This window comes from Macaca thibetana, chromosome 14 (assembly GCF_024542745.1).
Source record: "Macaca thibetana thibetana isolate TM-01 chromosome 14, ASM2454274v1, whole genome shotgun sequence".
NCBI lineage: Eukaryota > Metazoa > Chordata > Mammalia > Primates > Cercopithecidae > Macaca > Macaca thibetana.
In genome coordinates this window covers 75,356,047-75,383,298 of record NC_065591.1, presented here as the reverse complement: position 1 = coordinate 75,383,298, position 27,252 = coordinate 75,356,047, and the positions used below count along the sequence as shown (strand labels likewise).

At 37.3% G+C, this 27,252-nt stretch overlaps 2 protein-coding genes and 1 long non-coding RNA gene across 31 annotated transcripts in view; 2 read left to right on the top strand and 1 right to left on the bottom strand.

The window, feature by feature from the left end:
• The window catches only part of LOC126934940 (uncharacterized), a 46,396-nt gene extending 22,990 nt beyond the window's left edge, over positions 1-23,406 (bottom strand). For both annotated transcript variants that reach the window (XR_007719151.1, XR_007719152.1), the window contains exons 1-2: positions 23,324-23,406; positions 20,395-20,533 (exon numbers count right to left, since the gene is read on the bottom strand). This is a non-coding gene — a long non-coding RNA (uncharacterized LOC126934940). The remainder of the gene's footprint in view (positions 1-20,394; positions 20,534-23,323) is intronic.
• CCDC90B (coiled-coil domain containing 90B) overlaps positions 1-27,252 on the top strand; it is a 695,243-nt gene that overhangs the window by 365,806 nt on the left and 302,185 nt on the right. The window lies entirely within an intron of this gene.
• Positions 1-27,252, top strand: part of DLG2 (discs large MAGUK scaffold protein 2) — a 2,230,265-nt gene that overhangs the window by 2,096,696 nt on the left and 106,317 nt on the right. The gene's annotated exons all lie outside the window — the stretch shown is intronic.

The following is a 27,252-nucleotide window of genomic DNA, read 5'->3' as shown; positions in this document are numbered from 1 at the left end:
AATGGAGAAAAGGAATTATTGCATGCTGTTTAATCTGTCAAATGACAGCACTATTTTATCATTTTTTTCCCAAGCAGTGAGAATATTGTGACTTGGAGAATATTACAGTTTTATCCTTATCAGGTAGGCAATTTTATGTTCATGTTTTTACAAATATCAACTTCATACTTGCCAGGACTGGATTTCCACATGATTTTTATAGAGAGAAATGATCTCTATATAAATTCTATAGATACATAGATTGATTATAGAGAGAAACGATCTGTCTAGATAAATTATAATTCACTGTCTCCTATTAAAAGTAGCACGTTTGCCTATAATCCCTTTGCACTTTGGGAGACCAAGGAGGACAGATTACTTGAGCACAGGAGTTCGAGATCAGCCTGGGCAACATGGCAATATCTTGTCTCTATTAAAAATATTTTTTAAATAGCTGGGTATGGTGGTTTGCACCTGTGGTCCCAGCTGCTTGGGAGGCTGAGGTGGGAGGATCACTTGAACTTGGAAGGTGAGGTTGCAGTGAGCTGAGTTTGCACCATTGTACTCTAGCCTGTGTGACAGAGCAAGACCCTGTCTCAAATTAAAAAGAGAAAAATAGTAGCCGATTCAATGTTAGATGGGAGAAAATTAGAGCTGATATGGCTGCTTATAGCTAAATATTAAAAGAGGAATTTTTTTAAAAGACTCTAAGCAGCAGATGTGTTGTTTTCTTTTTTAATCCAAAGCATAACAATAATAGGAACTACATTCTGGAATGGCTGCTATGTGTTAGGTGCTTTACAAAGATTGATTCATGTTATCATCACAGCGCATCATAGCCACATAACTAGAAGAACAGTCAGGATTTAAAGTCAGATTGTTTTTCTTTGAAAGCCTGATTTACTAGTGTCAAGGAAAACAGCTTCTATGGCCATTGCCCTTCTACCAACTTTGATTTTCACAACCCTGGTGTGAATTCATGATAACAATACCTGCTGTGGGTTAGAGAAAACATTACAAGGTGGTAGTTAAGAGCACCAGCTTTGGTGCTAGATTGCCTGATATTATAAACTTGAGTCCTGGCTCTGAGATTTCCCAGCTGTGAAAACTTATACAAGTTGCTTTTTAACTTCTCAGTGCCTCTGTATTCTCCCTCAAAAAAGGTGAATAAAATAGTATTTACCCTATAGAGCTGCTATGCAGATTAAGTAGTTACTATAAGTAATACACTTAGAACAGTGTGTGGCACTCAATAAATACTGGCTATTAATTTTGAGTTCTGACCCTGTACCTCAGGGATATAGGTGAAAAGCAGGAAGAAAATGATAGTTTTAAACAACTTAATACACCGATACTTTATAGACACAATTATTTCATTCAACCTCACAACAACCTCATTAAATGGGTTATTCTCATAAGAGAAGTGAAAGCTGAGACACAGAGAATCAAAATAACTGACCCCAGTCACCTAGATGGTAAGTGGCAAAAGCAGGAATTTATCCCACATCTGTCTGTGCTACAACAGAAAAAAAAGTGTTGAAGTATATTTACTGTTGCGTTTTTAATGGAACACAAAAAGATTCTCCCTATGTTGGCAAACATAGTGGGCACAGAATGACCCTTAAGTTTAAGTTTACTCCACACAAATGCCAAAAGGCTGGCAACGCTCTTTTTTTCTGGTTCCTGACCCAGGCAATGCCCATGTCCCACTCCTGAATGATGCTGAGGGCTTGCTTGCATCCATCCAGATTCTCTAGCTGTCCTGAAGCACCTGTTTTTATCTGTTCCTCTACCTAATGCTCAGCACTTGCACACTGCCTTTGGCTAAATGTCATGCCCACTCTGAAAATCTTATTTCTTGAAGAATCCTTTCTGGTTTCACTAGGAGAAGGTTGACTTTAATTTGCCCTAGTTTCTCTCTTTGTCTCTTGACATTTTCTCATTTCTTCTATCTCTTTTTTTTCCTCAGGCATTGTCAGGTTTCCTAGGCCCCATCCTCATGGCACATAACTATACCATGGTAATGAGATATCTTGTTCTCTTGTATTTCCAAGTCTTGAATGTTGACTTTTCTGTTTCTTCCAGTGTGCTCTGGTAGGAATACTCAAAGCTTCAGAATTTTTTAAACATGTCTAGTAATAAATGCTTAGAAATTCTCTTTGAGAAGGGAGAATGTCACCATTTTCACTTGCAAACTTCAGTAGAAAAATACTATTCGAGTAATATTTTCAGTCAGAAAAATATCCAAATGTTGGTTATGTGTTAATTCTTGTTTCAGTCCAAGTTTTAATTATTCATCCTTGAGTCCCAAATTCCACATCACAAGGGATGATTATTAAATGAAATGAACAATAATAAATAGAAGGTATTTTGTACTACATCATATAGTACACCAATATAACTAGTTGAGGTGTATAAGGGGAAAATCACAGAAAGTTTAAGTTTGACTGTATCTAGGGGCACCTATAGACAAGCTACACAAGCTATCTCTTTATAAAAACAGGCCAAAAGTAGCCGAGAGGGTTGTGGGTTGTTGTGATGGTATGGTACATTCCCTGGTCTTAGTCACTGGTTGTTAGTTATGCCCAGATCAATGTCTCCATCCTGTTGGGGAACTGATCTTAACCACTACTATTTTAAAAACTTATTTCAACATTTATATTATCATTTAAAGATTTTACTTGATTCTTTACTACCGCTGTTGTTATCACAGTGATAGTAGAAGAATCTTAATTATTTCCATATAATATTTTATGATTACAAAATATTATTTTGTAATAACATTACAAATATTACAAATATTTGCAATAATGCTACCATTCTATCTTCAAACTCTACTGAGATAGGAAGGTCACTTTACGAATGAAAAATTTAAAGCACAGAAGCAGTTACACGATGTGCTTTTTATTTCAGTCCTAAAAAGTAGAGGAGTAATTTCACTATAAACTACTTGAAGGCAAAAACCATGTCTTATGCACATTTCATTTTTCACAACGCCCAGTTCTGTGCCCAGTATAGTTGACTGAGTAAAAGAATGAATGATTTTTAACTTAGGGCTTGCCTAAATTACTGATTTTGACACTACAATCTGCTTTATGCCTCCATTCTCATCTTGTCCCCTTCTCCATTCTCACCCTTCTCCCATCAGCTGCTAGCCCAGGACAGGACACATTCTGTGGAATGGCAATGGCTCAGCATATAGCTTACAAATCCTCTATCTTTAGAGTTTCATTTCCATTATCTCTAATTTTTGCTTCCATTTACAGCCAGGATCTAAAACTGTTTTATATGACAGTCTATTATTTCACAATCCTCATTTCACTGAGAACATTATTCCAGTTTCATGGTTCCTCTTCAACCAAGTAATATTCCAGTATATGACCTGATTATTGACCAACTTCAGTAACTTCGTTCTCAGACCTAGCACATAGACCTTAAGTTACTCATTTTTGGTGAAGAGTATTCTGATTAAATTCATGACATTTAGAGTAATCCCTCACTTACGCCAGCAATATTGTTATATGGAACTGGGCTATCAGCTCCTTTACATTGTGACAAACATTACCGAACATATTTTCATAAGTGTATTGACAAAACAAATGTTTAAAACACTACAATGTGCTTAGCACTGTGTTAGGTGCTAGGAATAAATGAGTAAGATAGTGTCTTCCACCACAGACCCTTAGTGACTCATTGTGACTCTGATACTAGGACAAGTGACTCAGTACAGAAGTTTATAATAGGAAACAGAGACCTGGTTAGTTTTGTGTTTTGTTTCTCAGAAGCACATATAAGTATCTTCATGTTGTCCTTTACAAGTGTTCCACAAAATTAATTTGAATGAGAAGACTAAGCCTGGCTTTTCATTGGATACACTTTTTGACACTGAGTTAATTATAGAAAAAAAATACAGATTTCTTTTTCATGATTCAATGGAGCCTGACCAGTCAGCCAAAATTCTGTCATTCTTGGGCTAGATTAAGAAAAAGCTATGTCAAAACATCTGATACACTACAAACATATTTCTGTTGAATTTTGCATTTTGAATCTTATCTATTTCATTTCAGTATATAAAGTGTTCATTCATTACTTTATTAATGAAACATATCAACTGAACAACAATTAAATAATAGGTATTTTGCAAGGTGATGTGAGAGAATAGTCATAGATTCTTATTCTCAAGAAACTTGTTGTCCACAAGAAGAATTGAGGCTGGTCTTTGAAATCCCTATGGTAAAACTGTATCAGTTGACTCATTTAAGACCACTTTTAACCCAAAAAGGAAACCCTGACATTTTGCAACTGCAAGTTACCTTAGAGATAAACCACTCCAAATCTTCCATATTACAGATAAAGAAGCTGAGAGTCAGTTGAAGAATTAATGCCAGGCCCCAGAGAGTAAAAGGAAGAGGTAGGTCTAGAATCCATTTCTCAGGTTCATAGTTGGTGTTCTTAGCCACCATGCCACACTGCCCCTAATAATGGACTCAACTAAAAGTACAGTGAAGGGCACTGCCCAGGCTTGCAGGCTTTCGGTAATATGTTCATGAGCATGTGTGAGGGGCAGTGCAAAGAGGGCAGCCTTCTCTGGGGGACACCTGCTCTGTCTGATATGATTAAAGATTCCAGAGGAAATTTCTGACTTTCCCTCTTTGAATATTTAGCATTCAAAGAATATGTTTTGTCTTTTGCTAAATAAAGGCTGAACAAATGGTAGTGGAACAGAATTATTTCTTCTTATTTAATTAGTGCACTTTTACTAAAATGAAACTCTCAAGTGAGAGATTATGCAAATTAGCTTCTGTACTGATCCAATAGCATTGGGGTGAAAAGAAAAGAGCAAGAGCTTTAGAGCTAGACACCCCCAGGCTGGTACCCTGCTGTCATACATTTTATCTGTGAGATTTAGATAAGTCATTTTGCCGCTTTGAATCTTCATTTCTTCCTCTATTAAATGGAAATAATACGTATCTCTCCTGCTGGGTTGTTATACAATTTAGCAATAATTATAGTAATGCACCTCTGTGCCTATCTCTAAGCTAGATGTTTTCTATACATTATTTCTCCATAGCTGTACAGTATAAGTAAAGCATATAGTAGAATGCTTGTCACTGAAAGATATTTGTATGCTTCCTGTTACTACTTATCTAATCCTCGCTTGAAGAACTATCATTATTGCATTTTGTCTGAAAATCAGAATCTTATCTACTAAGGCCTATAACAGACTTATAAATCCCACAAATACAACCAATCCATTAATGATATTGCTAGGGAATGGGGATGGCCTATGCAGGAGTGACTAGTGCTAAGTATGAACCAATTTGTGATTTTGCTGATGAGCCATGGGCATTCCTCCTTTCTTGTGAGGATAGTGACAATGTCTTAATTCATAATTGCATGCCCAGCATCAAACACTATGCCTGGGATATGATCGGCATTCAGTAAATGTACACAGACCTGAGGTGAAAGATGTCTTTTTGGTGATTGGATCCCCATCCTAGGATTGGAAAAGCCTAGAGTCTGACAGTAATATTCTGGTAACTTTGGCCTGGACAGTCTTGGAACCAAAGCAATATTACCAGGGGCAGTAATTCCTGTGGTCACCAGGGCAAAGATTCCAAAGTTGGCCGGGTGAGGTGTCTCATGCCTGTAATCCCAGCACTTTGGGAGGCCGAGGCGGGCGGATCATCTGAGGTCGGGAGTTCGAGACCAGCCTGGCCAACATAGAGAAACCCCATCTGTACTAAAAACACAAAATTAGCTGGGCGTGATGGCGCATGCCTGTAATCCCAGCTACTCAGGAGGCTGAGTCAGGAGAATCAGTTGAATCTGGGAGGCAGAGGTTGTGGTGAGCTGAGATTGAGCCATTGCACTCCAGCCTGGGTAACAGGAGTGAAACTCCATCTCAAAAAAAAACAAACAAAAACAAACAAACAAAAAAAAAGAGTCCAAAGTCAGAATTCTAAATTCAAGAACATCAAAATGAGAAGTAGAAGGAAATATGGGAACCTAGTATGTAATTCTTCCTAAACTCAGTTTCACTTACTGTTCCGTTAGGATTTTCATGTGGTTCCATGCTGGGACCAATAGAATAGAATGTTTCAAAAGAAACAGTAGGTATTTCCTCAAATCTCCTTTAGCTCTGATTAATGCACTCTTACTCTTGACACTGAGGCACACCCCAGATTCAATGTTATATCGTTTCAAAACTTCCACATAGGATCTTTTTAATTTCCATTTAAATTTGGGACAAGGCTTGCTGGGGAAAAACAAAAAGTTCCTCTCTAGAATCATACTTATTTTCACCTGTGATAAACCGAGTCAAAATTATCTGATAAATGAACACCACAATTCAAATGTATGGCAGCTCTTATGTCTTCTTGCAAGGATGTATTTTTTTTGAGCTGAAATAATGTTATTTCCTCCTGACATGTATTTTGGGGTAATTCTTTAACATAAAACAGAGCATCTTGCTTATATAATTATTATTAAGCTCTCTTATTAACAGTGTAATTCTGTGTTCTTTTTCTTGAATCTGAGCCTTTCCAGAGAAGAATTCTTCTTTTTAAGGCAGCAGTTCCCAACTGGACTGTCTCAATACACTGGTTTATGTCAATTTTATTCCAGGTGATTTTAAAAAGAAAACATTTGACAAGCTTAAGCAAAATGGTAGTAATATGTCTCCATGGAATGGACAGAAGGGCAGGATTAGAGCTATGTGTCACCAACACATATTGGGCATAGCAGTGCCATCAAGACTCTCTCAGCCTTCCAACTCACCCTCTTCATATGGAGGTTTGAGATCTGTAACTGTGGACAAGTTTGTTCATGAATTAGTCTCTCAAAGCTTCTAATTAGTACATGTTGAACTTTCTGCTACAAGAGAAAGGTTGCCAAAATGAAAGAAGGATGAGAGAGAACGATGCAGGGAGGAAGGGAGAAAGGAAGGGAGGAATAAGGGAAGGAAAGGGGAGGTGAGGGAAGCGGAGGGGAGCGGAGGGGAGGGGAGGGGAGCGGAGGGGAAGGGGAGAATGGGAGAGGGAGGGAAGGCTAGTCTTTGCTTCTCCTGGCTGTATTAAGTGCTCTCCCACAGAAACCAGGGTGCAGGTTTATGTAAGAACACAGCAATTCCTGTGAGAATTTTGATGTTGAAAGTTGGAGACAGGAGTGGGTAGTGGTACTAAGTAGACAAATATATCACCCAATGTAATGTGTTACTATTAATGAAGTAAGTTTTGCAAATTATTTTCTTTATAAATTGGGTAAGATTTAAAATAACTCTTTTATGGACAGCCCTTTCAATTGCTTGCATTCCAATATGTCTTTCCTGGGTAGGAGAGAAAAGGAACCTTATAGCCATCTTGGCAGAACTTTATTGAACTAGCCCCTAATTTCACGTGGGCAGAACCCATATCTATCTTTGTTAGCCCTAGTGCCTAGCAGAGAGTAGTGCTCAATAAATGTTTGTTTTTTCCTAATAGTTGTGGCATTTATTGTTTTAGGGATTGCAAATTATGATTTTTATAGTAACTGTCTTTTAAATTTTAACCATGGGCATGTATTTTAATAAGGAAGGAACCAAAGTAGAGGAAAAATGGGAAGAATCCAATTCCATTTACACCGTACATGAATACAATGATGTTGCAAATATTTCTATTAGTAATGTCACAAAAAAGATCAAGAAATAAAGTTATATGATGATACAAATGAAATTTGTAGGAATGATACTATTAAAATTAACAACAAACATTGAGATGTTCTATGTATTGTGACTTTAAAAGTATGTAAGTTGTAGCTGTTTCTCCCTCAGTGGCACATACTGACCACATTTATTATTTATTTATTTATTTATTTATTTATTTATTTATTTTGAGATGGAGTCTTGCTCTTTCGCCCAGGCTGGAGTGCAGTGGCGAGATCTCAGCTCACTACAACCTCTGACTCTCGGGTTCAAGCCATTCTCCTGCCTCAGCCTCCAAGTAGCTGGGAGCACAGGTACATGCCACCATGCCCAGCTCATTTTTTGTATTTTTAGTAGAGATGGGATTTCACCATGTTAGCCAGGATGGTCTCGATCTCCTGACCTCATGATTCGCCCACCTTGGCCTCCCAAAGTGCTGGGATTATAGGCGTGAGCCACCGCGCCTGGCCCAAAATTATTTTTTTAGCCATTGTATTGTTTCCTGTAAAATGGCCAGTTTTTTCAACCTTTAGATCTCTACTTTCACTTTAGACATGCTTATTAAAGAGCTTTAAGGAATAATACCACAAGTAAAATAAACATCTACAAAATCTGCACATAATTTGCATTATTTTTGTCTTTAGTTTTTGGTCAAAATCTAGATCCCGTCATAGGAATATGGCGATATCCATTATGCTGGTTTGGCCAGAAACAAAATTTCCATAGCTATATAGTCTAAGGCATGGACCATGTGAGAAAGGTAGTTTTTAAACATCAAATAGCAAAGGAGAACAGCTGAGAAAATAAAGCAAAATATGATATAATTGCATCAGCTTCTGGAGTGGAGTTATTTTCCTACTTGAAATTAATGTGTAGAATAAATGTGACATTTTATTTGCCAAGATATTTAATCTCTCAAAGTCCAAGTATCTTACATTAAGAATTTTGCTTACCACAACACATTTCTTCAGTTGACTGATTGTGAAGAAAGTGTTTATTCCTGGAGTTTTGTGGAAGAGGGTAGTGGAAACCTCTTCCCTACCAGAGAGCTGTTATTGCTGAGGAAAGGAAAGAAGCCCAGAGCCACATATATCAGAGAAAAATCCAAACACATGTAAAGCAACAAGGAGGAAAACACAGTGGGAGGGAAGCAAATATTCTATACCAGCCAGGCCTTGAATGCTCAATTCTATCACTCACTGTCTGTGTGGTCTGAGAACATTCTTTGTATGACTTGAATCCTTAAGACTTGTTTTATGACCCAGAATATAATAATCTTTGTTGATAAATGTTACATATGCACTTGAAAAGAATATATCATTGGATAAAATATATATATATTATATATATGATTATATCCTATTATACATATAAAATATATTCTATTATATATATATCCTATTAGTTCTGTATATACAAACAATTGTATATATCCTATTAGAGCTATTAAGATACATAATCTCCTATTAGAACTAACAAGAGATATATATATATATTCTATTGTTTATTAAGTATTAACTTACACTGTCACAAGGTCCCACAATAGGGTGTCTGCAAGCTGAGGGGCAAGGAGAGCCAGTCCAAGTCCCAAAACTGAAGAACTCGGAGTCCAATGTGCGAGGGCAGGAAGCGTCCAGCATGGGAGAAAGATGTAGGCTGGGAGACTAGGTCAGTCTCTCCTTTTCACGTTTTTCTGCCTGCTTTATATTCGCTGGCAGCTGATTAGATTGTGCCTACCAGATTAAGGGTGAATCTGCCTTCCCCAGCCCACTGACTCAGATGTTAATCTCCTTTGGCAACACCCTCAAAGACATACCCAGTATCAATACTTTGTATCCTTCAATCAAAGCAAGTTGACACTCAGTATTAACCATCACAGTGGACAATTGTTTTAAGGAAGTTTAAATAACAAGAAAAAGGCTTACATATTCATCTGCATAGTTACCATTCCCAGGGTACTTCCTTTATGTATATCCAGACTTCCATTAGGTGTCATTTCACTTCTGCCTGGAGTCCTTCCTTCACTATTTCTTTAAGTGCACATCTGCTACTAAAGAATTCTTTCAGCATTTTACATTTGAAAAAAAAAAAATCTTTATTTTGCCTTTATCTTTGAAAGATATTTTATCTGGATATAGAATTTTAAGTTGACTCTTATAGTGCAGGTAACTTTAGAGATGTTGCCTTCACTGTTTTCTTACCTATCTTGTTTCTGATGAGAAGCCTCTTGTCATCCTTATCTTCCTTGTTCTCTTTGCATGAAGCATCTTTCTTTTTCCTGGCATAAATAAATTTTTTCTTTTTATTAGCGCTTCTAATCTGTTTGATTATGATGTGTCTTGGTATATTTCTCTTTATGTTTCTTGTGCTTCTGTGGTATTAAGCTTCTTGGATTAAAATATTCATAGTTTTCAATAAAATTTGGACAATTATTGGTCATGATTCCTTCAAATATTTTTCCTTTCCTTCTCACTCTTCCTACACTTTGGAAACTCCAATTAGATGTATATTAGGCTACTTGAGGGTGTCTCACAGTTCGTTGATACTCTTGTCATTCTTTATAATTATTTTTTCACGGTTAGTTTGGTTAGTTGGTTAGTAACTAACTTGGTTAGTTTCTATTGCTATGTATTTTATGTTCATTAATATTTTATGCAGTGTTTAATTTGCCTTTAATTCTATTCAGCATACTTTTTCATTTTCAACATTGTAGTTTTTATGCCTACAAGTTTAATTTGGATTTTTTTATATGTTTCATGTCCCTATTTAACTTGTTGACCATCTGCAATACAATTATAGAATTGTTTTAATGTTCTTTTCTGGTACTTCTAACATTTGTGTCAGTATGGGTTGGTTTTGATTGGTTGCTTTTTTCTCCCCTTGTTGGTCATATTTTTCTACTTCTTTTCATGCTTGGTAATCTTTGACTAAATGCCAGACATAGTGAATTTTACTTTATTGGGGCCAGATATTTTTGCATTTCTGTAAATAATGAAATGTATCATGGAACTGATCTTTTAAAGTTTTGCTGATCTTTGTTCAAGTTTTGCTTTTAAGTTTTTTTTTAGATGGGAGGGCAGCATTTAGGGGTAATTATGTTTTACTACTGAAGCAAGACTTTTCTGAATATACTACTTAATGCCCCATGAATTATGAAGTTTTCTAGTTCAGCTGATGAGAACCAGCACTAATCTCAGCCCTTTACAAATGCCAAGTATTGATCCTACTCATCCTTCAAAATGGTTCTTTCTCTGGCCTCTTGTAGTTTCTTCATGCATACAGATGCCAGCCAGTACTCTGCTAAATACTCAAGAGTGATTCTCAACATATTTCCAGAATTTTCTTTCCATGCAGCTCTCTTCTCTCTGATACTCTTTTCTGCAAACTTTAGCCATGTTGGTCTCTTCAGATTATCAGTTCCATGTCTTCAACTAAGAGAGTCTGCCAGGCTTCCCCTAGGTTCTTTCTCCCTGCTTGATGGCCTGGAGACTCTGTCAAGGCAGTAAGCTGGGGCAGTTACCTCATTTGTTTCCCATCTACTAAAGATTCTTGTCCTTCATTGTCTGATGTCTGGTGTCTGGGAAATCATTATTCCCTGTAGTTTGTCTGATTTTATTTACTTTTGGTTTTTTGAAGCAGGAGGTTAAAGCTGATTTCTCTCACTCCATCTTGCATAGAAATTAGAGTTCCTTCTTTCATCTTTAAAGATGAAAGCTGCTCACTACCTATCTCATATACCCTTGGAGATGCCATGTCTCTAGCTTATCAGATGTAATTTAGGTTCAGCCAATCAAATGTACTTAGGCAAGTCTTAGAATATGGAAATGAGTTAGAAATTGTACTTCCTTTTCATCTGCTACTTTTTTCTGGCATACACAGTGGTTGTAAGATGTATTGGGCTTTTCTGAGCTGTGCTGTCAGAATCTCCATTCTTTAATCAATAATTTCACAAGTGCCAAGTGGTTGTGCCTAGGGCATCTACTTTTTAGCTGTGCTGACATAGGAACTGTATCATGTCCCTGGATCCAATCATTTTAGGCAACATCCTGATCCCTGGAGCTTAGCTAAAGTGTGCATTCTTGGAAGCAACAGCTCTGATGGAAGGTTCTTGATTACTACTTTCTAGTTATGGCAGAGGTAGCAGCTCATCCTGCAGATTTTGAATCACGAGAGTTTGGTTCAGTTCAGGATAGAGGGAACCTATAATACTTTAATGGTTCTGCTTGTTCAGGTCAGAATGACAATGTATAGAGGCCATCAGAAAACAGGCACTTACAAAGGTAACTTGAGAAATGATCAGATCACAGCACATAAAAATTTTAAAAGGCTTTTTTAAAAAATCAGAGAATGACTATGTTGTATTTCCTTATACATTCATTTCCAACCTTAAAAAATACTGTCTTATATGCAATATTTGTATTTTTATAGTTTTATTTATCAAATATACTTGGGATAAGTTTAGTCCCTACATATATAAAAATATCTTTTATACTCCCCTGTATTACCTGTAAAGGAAATTTAAATTGATTGAAGTATGTCTACATCATCTTTAAAATCAATACATGCTGATATAACAGCTATTTATGCAAAAGACGGACACTGTCATTTGAGTTTCACTTTTGGCTTCAAAGGACCCTGCACCTTTCTCCATCTCCAGTTTCATAACTGGGTGCCTGTAAAAGAATGTGGTGAGGGGAGGACTTCTCTAGGATTAATTACAGAGTTTAGAATAAGAAAATTAACATGTCTAGCATGCTTATTATGTGCCAGGCTCTGAAAAATGCTTTTATATGTTACCCCATTTAATCATTACAACAACCACATGAGAAGGTTTTAACTATTTTACATATGAAAAACATGAGACTCAAAAGTTCACCAACTCAATATAGAATACAGCTAGAATTCAATACAAATCTATCCATATCCAAAGCTTGCTCTTTCCAATATGTTATACTACTTCCAAGCACTGTTGTAAAGTTAATTGTGCTCCTCCAGGACCGAACCATATATAGTTATCCTGTATTGGCGGACAAACTTATCCGTTGTTCATTCAAATGCACCCAGTGATACATAATCCCAGGGCTCAGTTTGCTTAGTATAAATAAAAGGTTCCTACATTTTAGCAAAAAGTGATGCTAAAATGAAAATAAATAACAAAATGCCCAATTATTGACAATTATCTACTCTTCTCAATAAAATGTTACCTTTTTTAGGTTAGATTTTCCTTCGGCTTCCAAAGTTTATGTTTCTAGAAATGAAGGTAATGATTTTTGTGTTTTTCTGGGACAGTGCAGTGTACTGTTAGTCTGTTCTATAAAAGAATAAGGTGGCATCATTCATCAGAATCATTTTAGTAGTAAATAGACTTTGATATGCAAAAGAAGAGCATTCTGGACAGTCTCTGGATTGTATTTATGCCAAATATGTAATTATATTCCTCTGCAAATGAACTCAATACTAAGACACTTATAGCCACATCTCTTATATTAGTGATAATTTGAGCAGTTATATGCCTAACTGATGACATAGAGATGACTAAGACCTGAATCTGACTTCAATTGGAGACTATAATCACCATTTTGGAATTGCTCTTTTGTAATCATTTTGATAGGATAAATCACATATTTCATGACTTCATAATTTATTTAGTCATAAATTGATTCTAATCATGTGAATCAGGCATATTTTTTACCCCTAAAGTAAATAAACAAAAAAGTTTACTAATTAGGTTAGATCAACATATCAATTAGTTGGGAAAAAGGAGTAAAACAGCATATCGTTTTCAAATCATAAAAAGCTACTAAAAAACTAAATGGCACATGAAACACTTAATCTGGCAGAATAATTCCAATTAACCAGAAAGCCTTAATGATGCTGTAAAATGATGGGTTGGGGGTAGTCTTTTGAAATTAGAAGAGTCAGGTTCAAGTCCTTAGTGTCACTATCATTATTTGGATGGTTATCAGGCAGAAGAGGGAGTGGACTTACTCTCTGTAACTAGAATTAAGGAATTCATTCAGAGTAAGAAAAGACTCTTGTATAACCAAGAGACCCAGCCAACAAAGAGCTGAGTTGCCTTACTCAGGAGTGAGCTGCCTCTCCACCTCAGCAGATGCTCCCGCAGAAGCTGCATAGCTGGCCGTTTAAAAGCCTTTCCTTCAGTGGTTGAATGTGAGACTAGAGTTTTCCATAGACCTTCTGATTTTGGATGGCCTTACATCCTCACTGCTCATATAGCTTTCTGGGGTTCTGTACTGAGTATTCAATTGCCTTGAGTACGGGGAGATAGGTCTACTACCTGCCTGTATCATCTTACTTTTTTCTTAGAAGCTCCTAGGTTTTATCTCTGACCCCGAAAGGTAAGAGATTTGATCCTGTTTTCTAGCTTTGTGACTTTCTGTCAATTTCCAACCTTCCTTTTCTCAAAATTTAACAGTTACACAGCTAGTCAGATTATGTCTCTTATCACTGACTCATACTCCTAATCTCCTCACCTGTATCTTGACTTCTCACATTCCCATTTCCATTTGCCATGCCCCACAAAGTCCTTAATAAGTGTCTGTAATAGATGACTTCAAGCCCAAAGGGTGTGCTTTTCAAATATAAAACAAAAATATAAAATAATGAATTATAGTAAGTTGGAGTGAAGGTTATAAGATTCTTCATTTTAAACATTTTTAACATTTAAAAATGTTTACCGTATAAAATTAGGAGGATACAGAAAAATGTAAAGCCAAAGATAACCCACTCATAATTCCACCACTGCAAAGGAAACATTATTCTTTTAGTATATATGCTTTGTATCTTTATATATATGTAAAATGAAATTACAATCACACCTCCATACAGAGTTATGTTTTCTTTTACTTACTTAGCATTATATTGTGATTATTTCTCCATATTATTATGTATCCTTTAGAAATGTGATTTTTTAAATGAGTACCTGATATCAATAAAAGATAAACATGAAATATGAAAATATTAAGATCAACACATCAGATAATGATGTTGACATTAGCCATTAAAATTACCTTTGATCCCATACCAATCTCTAGCATCTTTCTGACTATAATCAGCTTTCAATTTAGAATTTCTTACAGAGAGAATATGCAATGAACAGCTTCAGTCCGCTCATCAGTAATATTTCTCACTATGTATAATAACCTATCATTGTGCTTATTAATGCACACACCTCTATTCGGCTGAATAACAGTAGTTTTATCTGCATAGTCGTTATTTAATTTAATCCTCACAAATTCCTTGTGAGTAAGCAGAGTGGGTGATGCAATCTCTGTTTTAATGAGGAAAAAGAGGCTCAGAAAGTCACAAAATTGTTCAAGGTCATCTTGACAGCAATTTTTGACAACCTTTGCTATAAAAAAAAAAAAAAGGGTTTGAAAGTTCATAAGTGGAGGAGGTAGAATTCAGGCCACATTTTTTTTTTATTTTAGATTCCAGTGTTCTTAATATGTAATTCTTTGACCTCTTGCATTGTATCTTGATTTAATAAACATTTGCTAAATTGCTTGAGTTAAAGTAATTGAATAAACAAAACAAATTTATTTCAAAAAGAAAAAACCATAAATATGTATTTAAATATAGTGACTAGCTGGGCGCGGTGGCTCACGCCTGCAATCCCAACACTTTGACAAGCTGAGGCAGGTGGATCACCTGAAGTCAGGAGTTCAAGACCAGCCTGACCAACATGGTGAAACCCCGTCTCTACTAAAAATACAAAATTAGCTGGGTGTGGTGGCGCATGCCTGTAATCCCAGCTACTTGGGAGCCTGAGACAGAAGAATTGCTTGAACCCAGGAGTTAGAGGTTGCAGTGAGCTGAGATTGCATCATTGCACTCCAGCCTGGGCAACAAGAGCAAAACTCTGTTTCAATAAATAAATCAATAAATAACTATAGTAACTCATCTGTCATTTAACCTAAGCGTAGATCCCCATACACTTTTCCTCCATTACTATTTACCTGAAGTTCTTCAGAATAAAATGATTAAGGAAATTGATCTAAACTATTAAGAAAAGTGTTTGATGAGAATATGTGTTTTCCTGAGTATTCTAAAAATAACAATAACCAGTAATAGTAATAACAGTAATGATATTCCTTCACATTTGGATAGTCATTTGCAGTTCACAGGGTGCTTACATTATTTCTTTAAATTCATCACACAGATGCTGGGAACTAACAAGAATTTTCATCCTTACTCTGTATGTTAATGAACGTCACAGGTCTCAGAGTTTTACCTGTGAACCGTGGTTGCAGAGTTTTGATGCCCCCCAGTAGACTCTTGTGATCAGCATATGAGTTTGAGGGGGTGTGTGTTTAAGGTGCTAGACTGATGGGACCCATAACTAGCGTGCTTGACAGTGATATTTAGAATAATAGTAACAAGTGGATATGAAGTAGTTACCATGTCCCAGACACTGCTAAGTGCGTGAAGTGACCAGCCATAGGTTTAACTTATTTTTTATAGACAAGGCAAATAAGCTTAGTTCATTCTCTCTTTTCATGGGGGAGTGTGATGGAAAGTCTGACTCTCATTCAACATGTCTTCATGAAGCTAATCCCATGAAGCTGTCCCGTTTAAACAGATGTCCTAGTTCCGCTGCAGCTTGAAGAATTTTTCAGATGGGATGAATTTTTCTGACTGGCTTGGCTGAGTCCTTCCACATGGCCCCTGCCATGGCAGAGATCTTCCTAATATCCTGCTTTGTTAACCAGTCCCCTGTCTAGGCAGTATTTTCATCTTTGTTGTGTGATGTGTCCTCTATTAACTCAAAATCCCCATTCTCCACTCTTCACTGCCCGACTTACAAGGATAACAGAAAATATCCCTGGGTTTGACTCTCTCTGCCCCCTACATTGGCATCATATCCTGGAACAATCATTATATAACAGTCCTGGGTTTGCATCCCAGATCAGCTTCTTAGCCAGAGCCTTTTGTATAACCTAAAGCCACTTCACCACTCTGATCTTCAATTTCCTCATCTGTAAAATGAGGATTAAAATGTTGAAGAGAAAAAAGGAGATAATATATGTAAAGGACTTGACATATAGCAAAAAATTCAATAAGATGGCTGCTATTATTGAGATTTTTGTTCTGATTCTTAAATCTGTACTCTTTCCATTTTTCTGTGCCATTCTGCCTGTCATATGCCCCCTGACATGAGCTTACTGACATAATTGTCAGAAATAGCACTGTGATTTATAATGGCCTTCAGAGACTGTCTTAAGAATTTAGATGTACTTCATTGTTAAACGAATCAAATTCAGAATTGAAAAACAGAGCACAAAGCTTTCAATAGCAACCTACTTTTCTGTACTTAAAACAGATTTTTTAAATGAATTTATTAATGATATTTCTGGAATACTGGCATTCAAAGAAGGAAAAATCTGTACTTCGGATCTCTGAATGACTCTGATGGTCACACCTGAAACTGGGATGTTGTGAAAACCAACATTTTTCCTTTGTGACAGTGATAAGTAATTTAACTCTTTCTGGGTTGATTTCTCATTAATAAATCGAGGAAACAGGAAAGTAAATGATTATGGAAGTAGGGCTTCAGTTTAAACATCTTAAGTCCTCTGATAGAGCAACACTGTGGGTAGGTCAGCAGACAAGAAATAATAATGAAACACAGTTGTGTATGCGATTTTACAAAGCTTTTTCCTTCCATGATCTTTTCTGAACTCATGACAACTTGGGAGGGGATGAGAGAGAGAATTATCCATTGGACATTTTCCAAGCTTCTTGGACTCCTGTATCATCTGTCACCACTGACCATTATCACATTATGAATCTTCCTCCTCCCCTGCACTCTGTGACATTTCCCTCTGGTTATCTTCATATGTCTGCCCACTCTCATCCACAGTTCCTTGGATGACTTTTCCCTCTTCCTCTAAAATGTTGTTATTCTCTTGGGTTTTACCTTCAGCTTTTTTCCTTACTTTAATCTCTAAGGGCAATCTCAGTTCACTAAATGATTTCCATTAGCTTTAATTTTGACCTAATTTGGTAGTTCCAGCCCAAATCTGTCTCCTGAGCTCCTGATATCCGTCCCACTGTTACTGGACTTCTTAATTTGTATGTCCCCTGGGTACCTCATGCTCATCCTTTGCAAATCCCTCCCAGCCAAGTTTCTGTATCACTTTGTCTGGAGGAATGACAACACTTTCCATCCATTACCTTAGCCCAAATCCCCAGCCTCATCCCTAATACTTCCCTTTCTCTTCCTATCCTCATTCAATAATTCACTTAACTCTGTTGATTCTGCCTCCTTAAAAGCTCTCAAATATTCATCCCCATGGCTACTACCTTAGCTCAGACACTCATCATTACTTGCATCCTCCTGCAACAGCATCCTAATAGTTTTTCTTGCTTTTGTTCTCTGCCACCTGCCAAGCCAATCATACCACAGTAAGAATCATCCTTGAAAATGCTTACCTGTCTGTGTCCTTACAGACACCTTATTTACACATATAAGATCCTATACCTTATTTACATATATATGCATATGAAGAGAAAGAGTCCCTCATTTCCTGTAGCAGGATACACAAAACACTCTCTAATCTAGTCTTTACTGCTTCTCTTCAATTCTTCAGTTCTTGACATTCTCAACTCTATTGCTTTGTATGATCTTTATCTAACCATATCTACCTGAAATGAATCCTTGCAGTTTCTACATTTGTCAAAGTGGTCTCAGGTCTCTATACCTTGTAAAGCAACTCACTCTGCATGCAGCTACCAGCTTCTCTATACTTATGACAACCTACCCAGGCAGACTGTGCTCCAGGTCCTGGAGGAGGTTTCCTCTGAACTCTTTCTTCTTGGGTTAAGTCCTCTGTTGCAATCTATGCCTTTAGCACTAGTTGCTGAATTACAATTACCAAATTACTTTTCTCTTTCTCACTAGACTCTGCCTTACTTACCTTTTTTATGTCCAGCACCCCACCACCTAAAACAGTAAATACTTAGCACGTGGAAAATATTTAATGTTCTTTGGATAAAATAACATCTTATTGTTGGGAAAACCAAGACAGAGAAAGGCCAAAATCTTCCCATGAGTACATGGTATAGGCAAAACCAGGTTCTCAATCTTCCAATTCTTTCTCCAACTTTTTTATTCTATTGCTATTTCTGTAAAACAGTAGCCTTAAACATAGACCAAAAAGGGGCTTTTATAAACAGTTTAGTTTTAAGTCCATGAAACCTCTGCAAAGAAAACATGACTTGGCGAAGTCAAGAAAATATTCTGCTCAGATATGACTCATCCTTGTGCCACGCTTCTGAGGTTGAGAATGCTGAGCTTTGTCATCCCTGTTTACTCCAGGCTTGCAACGAGTCACCCAAAACTTAAGAATTAGATGGCTCCTTCCTGTTTATGTCTCTCTGTTTCCATTTCTAGGAGGTGATGATTTTCAATTGGATTAACTGTTCCTGTGCAAAAATCATTACCCCTTGAGATGGAGTCAGGATAGGGTAAATAGCTCATCCCAAGTATTATCACAGCACTAAAATAAGTGTATGTACTTTCTAGTGATGATAATAGACTTACTAGTTTTTTAGGCACTGTTTTCAGAAATTTGCATACAGTATTTTTTTACTCTTCTATAAGCTTTACCATAAAATAAATTGCAAATACCTACTGTGAGATGTTCTGCTGCTATGAGGCATTTAACAGATTGTTTTTGAATGAAAAAATGTTTCTAGCATTGTGGAGAGTGAGGATGCACACACACACACACACACACACACACACACACACACACACACCATGCCCTCTGCCCTTAGCTTTTATCTAATTGGGCAAATTGGTCTAATATATAAGCAACAATTAGAGACAAAGAGAATTATTTCTTTAACACTTTTGTGCTAGACACTATGTTAAATACTATATATAATTGTGTGGTAGGTGTATTTAAATCTTTACGGGAACCCTATGAGGTTTTCTAGGTGGTCGAGTGTAGACAGAGCCAGAATTTAAGTCTAGCCTGCTTGGCTCTTCCAGTTCCATCACATGACATTTAAGCCAAATGAGATCACAAAGGAATGCAGAGGGCAGGGGAGAAGGAATGAAATTGCCAGAAAAGACTTAGTGGGTCCAACGTGAAAATGTGATTGGGAATGGATGGGCAGAAAGGAGGGAATTCAGGAGCTGAATTCGGGAATTCAGTGGGAGCGCAGTCTTCAGGACAGGCACCCACAGATAGAACAAAAGGCTACTGACCTATTAGGAAAATGGATCTCATTCCTTTGTATCCAGTATCTGTCATCACTGGGCCTGTGGTTTTTCACCAGATGCTCCTGTGTAATAACTGAGCAGTTATCTTTCAACTTTTATACAATGACTAAAAGGTGAATTTTAAGCCACACATTTCTTGTGTATCCTTCCTCTGGGAAATTATATTTCTAGGAAAGTCATTTTGTACTAGAAATCAATATCTTAAATATCCTAGTGGTTGCAACCCACTGCCCTGAAAATGCCGTTATTTATTAATCCAACCAGCAGGACTTCATGAAACAGAAGGGATGATGTTGCTAGTGCAGAAACTCTCTCATTGGCAAGTAAGGGCCTGCATTATGGCATACAGAAAACAGGTATACTCTTCTGGACTGGGAACCAGACTACCTAAATTCAGTCCTGGCTTTGCACTAAGTACAGTAATTGAAATATTCTTGAATATGTGTCTTTACGTTGCAGAACTATTCAATAATTCTCCTACCTGTGAAATGTCCAAGTTGGAGAAACTCAGAGTATCCTAAGACGTCTTCTTCAAAATCATTTGTTACAGTGTTTGTGAAACAATTGCATATCATATACCCTTCTTGTAGATTGACAGTGCATTAATATCTCTGATGGCCCTGTAGAAAACAAACCAATTCAACACTAATTAATCCAACAGTTAAATAATTATTTGATAAAACATACTCTGGGAAAAATTTCACTGTATACTCTGCACTGAATAGAAATTTCTGGTAGTTCTGAGAAAATTCAGTTTGCTTTCAAATATGATTTGTAGGTTGCCTCTATCATATTCTCAGTTGAAGTTACTGACATTTTAAAACTGCACAAGGACTTCATAAAGATACTGTTATATTATCCTGACTGCCTTTTTCTCTTTCTCCAGTGTTCTGGTGCAAATTAAAGTGTTTTACATTAACTCTAAAGGTAGTGAAGTGGGAAGAAGAGAAGATATATTGTTTTTGCTTTGTTTGCTGAGTGAACAGTTTGAGGTGTGAGTTAAGGATGCAGATATTCACCCTTCTGGGAGTTTCAGATTGCAGTCTGAACTGATTCTTCAGCACAATCGTCATATCATAACCTCAGTACTCAGTAACAGAGTACTGAGGTGGCCTTTGGATTTGTAGTCTTAAAGTCAAATTATAGAAATATAATTATCTTATCATGAGGGATTGTACCAGGAACTATGCTAGTGAATGGCAGCGTGACAGTCATTAAGATAGGTGCCTGCCCTCAAGGAGATCACAGTCCAGTGAGGGAAACAGATAAAGAACTGCACAATTATAATACAGTTATGTAAATTGTTTGAATTAGGTCACACATGAAGTGCAATGGCAACTTGGAATGAAGTTCTTTGTAAACTATGACTAAAAGATATTTGCAAGTCCCCTTCTTTGATCCAATCAGTGTAGGAAAAAAAGGAAATTCTTCTTGTGTGTGTTTGTGGCTGATTAACTTTCTGTCTCCACCAGCATAATGATCATGATGATGATGAATGAGGAGGCATGATAAGACATTATGAGAGATGGAACAATTTTATTTAATCCTTGTTTTAAGATCATCAATCTTCTCTAAACAAGTAGATAACCCACTAATAATAAATGCAAACAATCATTCACTCATATAACTTTCTTAAAAGAATATTATCAATGGATGGAGGGTGAGATCCCTCAGTAAAACCCAGAAGCATAGGTACCAGAAATTTTCACTTTGCATCCCCATATGTTACGTACCAAAGCAGCAGAATTTCCCCTAAGGAATTTTGGGTTATTATGAACAGTTGAACAGAAAATGAAACTTAGATCCTGGAGTGAAATGTCCAATTTACAGGTAGCAACCTTGTGAAGCAATGAAGGGATGTGTGTCTTAGGCAAGGCCACCAGCTAGTCAGGGACAGAGGCAAGACCGAGATCTAGGGCTCCTGACCCCCCATTCCAGTGCACTGTATCGTGCTCCTTTCTGTGGTATCTCGGGACACTTGTGAATATTTTCAATTTTTATCTAATGTATTTAACATTTTTCTAAAATAAGTAATTGGGTGGAAGTTTAAAAAGAACCCCTAACTAATGCCTTACCTTGTCACAAGAGGACATTCATACATTTCAAATTTATTATATCCAACATAAACATATCCACCAATGATTTTATCATAGAAAACCAAAAAAAAAAACATGAAAAATTAGGATCATATTACTGATTTCCAATAATATATTGGAACAGGCCCATGATGAGCAATTGAAAAATTCTGGCCAACAGTCTAATTATCTGCTATTTGATAAAAAAATAAATCAAAACAATGGATAATATCACTGTCAGTTTTCTCTCAGACAGATTTCAACAACCCAAATGCTACGAAGACAGTGAAGTGCTTGAGACTAATGTGAAAGAGACATTGAAATAAGATGAATATTATTTAAACAGCAATCCTATACCATGCCAAACATTTGGTAAATAAATACAATCTCATTGAGTCCTCACAATGACTCTGTAAGATAAGCTCTCATTTTTAAGCAGATGGATCTTGGCTAATGCCTCTCTAGGCTTTAATTTCCTCATCTATAAAAGACAGATTTTTTTAACCCTACTCCCTTGTAGGATTCTTGAGTTCTCCCTTGAGAACTCAAGATAATGCCTGTGAAGAACTTAGCAGAGGACTCAGCACCTAGTAGTTGCTATATAAAAATAGTTTTTAACATGATTGTACTCCTCAGTCCCATCATTAAGTTTTACAGAAAGTTGTGTTTTAGAATTTACTTCTGCAACTTTTAGAATGTAGAGAGCAGGTAAGGTGAAGCATGAACTTCCAACACCCTTACCTGTAGCTATGTTAACACTTCCAATGACTTTTCTTGATTAAGAAACCATGTCAGAAGCATCCCAAAGTCCTGTGGATTTTATTTGCAAGACCCTTCACTCCTTTAGTAAGGGGATGATCAAAGAACAATTTTTTAGAAGTTTCAAAGTTAAAGCCAGTAGTAAAGAATTAGGGAAACAGAAACAGAAACATTACTGCCAGCTCCCCATGTGCAGAGAACAACCTACTAAGGAAATCTTAAGACCAGATGCAGATTGGTAAGGTGTTCCAGAAATGTAAAGAAGTGGAGTTTGCCATCCAGATTTGTTCCATATTAGTTTAACCTTGATTTCTAATTAGAATAAAAAGTAATGTGAAAGAACAACAAAATTTTATAGAAAAAATCTGCTTCAACCTCACCAAGTTATATTTTCCTTAGCTATGTATTTTTTCAATATACTGAAAACACAGATTGTACTGATATGTACCTATTTGCTTAGAAACAATATAAATTCTATTGGCACAATAATAAAAATAAACCAGTAAAATCCAACCATTTTCCCTGTTCTTTAAATATTCTTCTCGTTATTCAAATAAAAGCCTTAATAATGATTACCGATTATAGCCTTGTATTTCTATGTCAGACTTCTTTCCAGAGTCTCAATGAACTGAGTAGCTGTACTAGGATCATCACCATCTAACAACTTCCCAAGATGGTCAGGGGTAAATGGTACCCCCCTGGGGCATCACAAGGTCAATTATGACATTTATGTGAATCAAAATGCTGCAAGGGGTGAGTCTCAGTGCACCACAGATGCTCCCTTAGTGTCATGTTCAATTAATGTAAAGCTTGTGATGATTCTAAGAGTTAAAGTGACACTTTAACTCTTAGAATCACAGTTTTATTATCTACAGAACAGGAATACTAAGGCCAGACACGGGGGCTCATTCCTGTAATCCCAGCACTTTGGGAGGCTGAGGTAGGCAGATCACGAGGTCAAGAGATTGAGACCATCCTGGCCAACATGGTGAAACCCCATCTCTACTCAAAGTACAAAAATTAGCTGGGCCTGGTGGCGGGCACCTGTAATTCTAGCTACTTGGGAGGCTGAAGCAGGAGAATTGCTTGAATCTGGGAGGCAAAGCTTGCAGTAAGCTGAGATTGCGCCACTGCACTCTAGCCTGGCAACAGAGCAAGACTCCATCTCAAAAAAAAAAAAAAAAAAAAATAGAAATACTAAGTCCAACCTTGCAGGATTATTGTGTATGTTAGAAAAATATTATGTTCCTACTGTCCTACCTGGTACTTATTAGTAATTCAGTAAATGATAGCTATTAGCTATTTATATTATTATATTTGTAATCTACCTTCTCTTCATCATCTTCTTTAGGTCTCAGTGTAAATCAAAGAGAATAACATTGCTTGTTCCAAAGGACTACCACAAAGACTAAATAACACAGGCAAAGGTGCTTTGTCAACAACTCTCAGCATTGTGTGTGATTCTTAAAAATAATAATTAACAAACAGACTGGAGCCTCTGGAAAACTCTTTCCAGTAAGCTACAGTACAAATAATAGAGTCTATGACCTTTAAGGAAAACCAAAATTACTCTTTACTTGCAGAACTTTCAGAGACTCTTTCCTTGCAGTCTCCTTACAAATGACTGCCAGTGCCAGGATCTGAAGGTCCATGGGATGCAGCATGCACAGGTGGAGCGCAAGAGAGAGGGAGCAGGCAATAAATAACTTACCACTAACCCCTCTGAGTCATGGATGGGTGGGTTTTGTCCTTCACATAGCCTCTGCTAGAACAAAGAAGGGGTATTCATGTATGGTGTCAGATGCAGGATGATATGGTTTGGCTCTGTGTCCCCACCCAAATCTCATGTTGAATTGTAACCCCCAGTGTTGGAGGTGGGGCCCGGTAGGAGGTGATTGCATCATGGGGACGGTTTCTCGTGAATGGTTTAGCACAATGCTCTTGGTGCTGTTCTCACAGAGTTATCACAAGATCTGGTTATTTAAAAGTGAGTGGCACCTCCCCTGACCCCTTGCTCCTGCTCTGGCCTTGTAAGATGAACCTGCTTCCCACTCTCTTTCTGCCGTGGTTGTAAGTTTCCTGAGGTTTCCCTAGAAGCTGAGCAGATGCCAGCATCATGCTTTCTCTATCGTCTGTGGAGCTGTGAGCCAATTAATTCTCTTGTCTTAATAAATTACCCAGTCTCAGGTATTTCCTTATAGCAATGTGAGAATGGACTAATACACAGGGCAAAAAAAAAAAAAAGAGCTTATTCTTAAGTATAGTTATAATCAAAGACCCTGTTTTATTGGTGGGAAATACTTTTTCCCACTCTTGACTTTCCCTTCCCTGTGGAAGACAATCCCTCATCATTCTACATAAGCGATAGAATGAATTAACAGATTGTAAAGTTAAGGTGCAGAAATTAGACATATATAACCTAATCCTCTGTCTTGGGAGTAGCCTGAATCACTCCAGTTTTTAGTGGTTCCATAATCAGCACTTTGTTTCTTATTTTGAGAAACAGACATTTTAGACTGAATAGAATTTCTGCCACCATCCCCAACCTACTCCTCCAACACAAACTCACATCAACATCCACCTTTAGTCTAGCTTTGACTCTCAACTCTCCATGTTCTTGTACTTTTCCTCCAAATGTAGGCACTCTTCAAAGTTCAAGCTGGCTGCGGTGGCTCACACCTATAATCCCAGCACTTTAGAAGGCTGAGGTGGGCGGATCACCTGAGGTTGGGAGTTCAAGACCAGCCTGGCCAACATGGTGAAACCCCATCTCTACTAAAAATACAAAAATTAGCCTGTATTACAGGTATGGTGGTGCATACCTGTAATCCCAGCTATTCCAGAGACTGAGGCAGGAGAATTACTTGAACCCAGAAGGCAGAGGTTGCAGTGAGCCAAGATCCTGCCACTGCTCTCCAGCCTGGGCAACGGTGAGACTCCGTCTCAAAAAGGAAAAAAAAAAACAAAAAAAAGCACAGTTCAGCCCCCATCCTTCCCCTCTCTTTCATTATACTCTCTTGAACATTTCTTCTAATTTCACCATATGTCAGTAATGATTAAGTTTGACTACACATAAAAAGCCCAAAAATACCAAAATAGCCATGATTTACACAAGAAGTTACTTTCTTTCTCATATATAAGAAGCATCAGGGTAGGCTCTTCAGGGTGAGTATGGCAGCTCTACAGATTTACCAAGGACCTCCAGGTTCCTTCCAGTACTCTTATCTGCCATTCTTAGGGTGTGGTCTTTGTCTTTAGTGTTCAGTTTGGCTGCTGAAGTGCCAGACATCATTTCCTTTGCGAAAAGCAAATGGCATGGAAGATAAATATGACCTCTTCTTTTGAAGAAGACTTTCTAGAAGTACCATATACCCCTACTGCTTACATTTCATGTGTCAGGTTATAGTATCATGGATATAGCTAGATGCAAAGAAATATAGTCTTTTAGCTACATGGCAAAGTACCTGGTTAAAACTTGGAATTCTATTAATTTGAGAGAGAAAGATAAATGGCCAAACATGGCTTCCATGATCAACTATGGACCAATAACGTAAATCTGTCTCTAGCCCCAACCTGATCCTAAGTGTAAATTCTCATTTCCAACCACCTGCTTGATTTCTCCACTAACACCACATCCAAAACAAAGTGCTTTCATTGAATCTCATGCCTAAAGGAATACAAAGCTACTATGTACCTCAAGGCAGTTGATACACACAACAGGAACAGTGAGATTATGTGAGTAATGCTCCCTTCACATGCAGAATGACAAATTTGAAAGCCCTGATCAGGCCTCCATCTACTTTTCCAGGCAGATTTCTCCGCTACACACCCAAGCAAACCCACTACACTCCAGAGATTCTGGACAATACATAATTTCCTAAACCAAGTGCATTCTTTTGTAAGTTGATGCCTTTGTTCATTCTGTTTACTCAACCTCCAATGCTTTTATTTTCATCTTTCTTTGGCCAACTTGTATTCATTTCTAGGCTTGCAACAAATACTACCTATTCCATGAAGCCTTGTCTTGTTCCCCATGATTGGAATTAATATTACTTCTTCAATTTATTCAGCAGCATGTTGTTCATCATTCCCTTATGCATCTTTTACAGTATGTCTTGCCCTGTATTTGTGCACATGACTATCTGCCATGCTAGACAAGCATCTCGTTGATGGAGGGGGCCAGATTTTGCTCATACACACAAACATACACACACACACACACACACGCACACACGGTATCTAGCACTGTTTTTTATGGGGAGTAGGTAGTTAATTCATGTATGCTGGGCAAATGGAAGTTAACATGAAAGTAGAAGCTTTAATTAGTCAGTCAACCTCTGAGGGCTAATGATGTGATCCTCCTCTCTGGGAGAAAAGATGCCCTCCAGAGGCAGAAATACAGTGGCAAGTCCAGACACGTAACACAAACAGATCTGAGTTCAATTCCTAATTTTCCCATTTACATGCTAGGTGAACTTGATGTCTGTGAACCTTACCTTTTTAAA